Genomic DNA, 2742 nt, shown 5'->3' with positions numbered 1-2742 from the left:
GCGTCTATCTGGAAAAATCCAGGCTCTTTTCCTGAAGCGGCTGAGGGGAGGGCAGAGCAAAGGGGAGAGCTGGTGAGGTAGCAGCTCCCCGTGAGGCCTCATGTGCAGCGTTAGTTCCACAGACTTGCGCTGGAGCATCAGCGACCTGTCACTGATCCCGACCCTGGGCTTAAAGCGAGATCGTAAGGGATGAACAGACAGGTAGTTACTGCAGCCAGGAAATCTCAGAGGACACAGAGGCTTGTTTGCTCTCTAGGGTGTTTGTGCTCTAAGAGTCAAATGATTTGGAGATAAATTTTAGGACTAGGAATTACTCCAAAGCAGTCCAAATTTGGGGGAGTTACCCCGTACATCGTGATTAATGAGATATTTCTCCTGTACTGAAATAAAGGCAGGTGAGCCAGAGGCAGAGGTAGTCAGACATCCTGCTATGAGGCGGCACTCCTCCCATTGCTTGTGTTGTTTAAGCCATGTGCCTAGTGTATGTCTTTGGGGGATTGTTGGAGCAATTTTCCCCAACTGCACTTTAAAAACAAATGACATAGTGCAGTGAAGTGGGCCCTGCAGCGGAGAGGAGGTTGAAATCAGAAGCTCTAAGTGGAGATGGGATGAGAAGGGAGGTGGGGATTGAGGGAGGCAGTGCACAGAAGAAAAAGCCAGTGTGCTGGTGACTCTTCTTGGAGATTTTACTGTCTCTCTGGAGCTCCCTTCCATCCCGTCCTTGCTGAGGACCTCGGCCAGGTGACGGGAGAACCCTCGCACCCTCACCTGTGCCTTTTACCCTGCTCGCCCAGGCCCCAGCCTGGTCCTGTGTCCAGCCCACCCCTTCCCACCTCCCGTCTTCTCTAAAGCACCTCTTTTCACCCTGCCACCACTTCTTGCCTCACATCATCAAACATGTCTTCACAGGGTATGCATTGCTCCCACTCAGGAGTCCCCACATTGGCCTGGAAAGCCGAGGGTTGTCGCCTTCCTCCCAATGTGCCCTTTGGTGCCCAGGGCAGTCATGCGCTATCAGGGACTCAAACATCCCAGCGCACCTACCTGCCCCACACCAGCGTGGACAGGGCGGGTCAAGAAGAACTGAACACTTTCAAAGTGTATTGCTTGGTAATTAGGATTTATAGGAAAACATACTAAAATCAGTTTACAAGAGAACAATCAGAGTGATTTGATGTCCTTCGAAGAACAGGACATGCATGCATCCTGCAGGCTAGTGAGTGTCCCAATTCACACCCTGTCACCTTCTACATCTCACGGGTGAAGGGGCAGCCACGGTGCTTCCCTTTGCCCCCTCAAATCTGCAAGGATGAGGCTCTTGACACATCCCCACTAGCTTTGTGACCACAGTTCCAGAGGCAGATCAGTGCTTCAGACCAAGCATCATGTTAAGCACTGGGGAAAATGTTCTTTTGGTGCCCTCTGGTCTCCATGACCATCCTGAGGTCCCACAGGAAAATAGAGCTGTCAGAGACTTCTTGCAGCTGCAGAGAAAGCCACTCGGGGATCATGTCCAGATATGCAACCCTGTCACAGTGTTCTCTGCGAAAAATGTGTGGACCGTGTGTGAAAATTGAGAAACATAAGGGAAGCTCTACAGTTAAGTGCATATTACATGTTCACAGACAACCTAGGTACTAAGCAACGCAATTCTGAGAGTTTCAGTACTTATGAACCACCCTCCCGTAGAAGGCTGCACTTTCCACCCGAGCCTCGGCACTGCCATCTGTGCTCCTTACACGTGCAATTGCACCTGTTTTTCTTTCAGTGGGTGCTCCCTAGGGAAGGACTGGGTCTGTGGGATTCTCTCTGAACAGCATCATCCTGAGCTGTGGCTTGCAGGATTAGGCGCTTAGTCTTAAGCTTTTGATGATGATGACAATAGCCCAGCCCTCATTCCCAGCGGCCAGCTCCACCCAGGGAGACAGACAGACCAGGCAAATCCTCATGAGGCAGACTTTCCATGAGCTCAGGCTGCAGGGGCGCCCTCTGCCCTTCCTCCACACTGGGAACAATTCGAGAAGTGCAGGTTAACCCCTAAGCCTACAGCAAAGGCGTTCTGCCCTCCATGGTAGTCAGAGATGGCTTCGGGCTGAAGCTCTCCTGGCAGGGAGAAGAGGCTGGCTTCAGCAGCCTGCTGGGGAGGAGGTCGCTGTCACCCCAGTTACTCACCTGCTTGCTTCTGTTTCTCTCACATAGTTGCCTAAACTAACACCCTTTGTTCTAATCTTATTATGAAGTTCATGCCTTCCCCACCCGGCTCCTCTGGGAAAGCAGAACTCCTCTGGGCTCCACCGCTGGATGTGATCCAGGGATTTCATTGGAAAAGCCAATACTCTAACCACCCAGGAAGCCCCCACTGCCTATGAACACTACCCTCCCGTGGAGGCTAAAGCAGAGGGTGGAGGGGACAGGGCCAGCTGGATTTCGGGGGAGGGGGGAAGCAGGGCTCAGCCCAGGACAGCAGTCTGAGAGCGGGCTGGGAAACATCCTGATAAAGAGGAACATAGAAAATCCAGAGAAAATGAAACAAGTACAAACTTGACCCTTTAAGGGTGGTGGGGCTGGGAAGAAGTGGAATTAGAAACAGATCTGCGGGGGTAGTGGGGGTCCCTCCTCCCCAGCTCCCCCTCCACTATCTTAGATGCCCTCATCTCCTCTCTTGGGTCTTCCCACTGACCTCACACCACCAGGTCATTGGAATTGGTCCCCAAAGCATTCCCTGCAGGTGGTGATGGGGAT

This window comes from Propithecus coquereli, unplaced genomic scaffold (genome assembly GCF_000956105.1).
Source record: "Propithecus coquereli isolate 6110/MARCELLA unplaced genomic scaffold, Pcoq_1.0 Scaffold111, whole genome shotgun sequence".
Taxonomy (NCBI): Eukaryota; Metazoa; Chordata; class Mammalia; order Primates; family Indriidae; genus Propithecus; species Propithecus coquereli.
Note: the sequence above shows the minus strand (reverse complement) of the source record.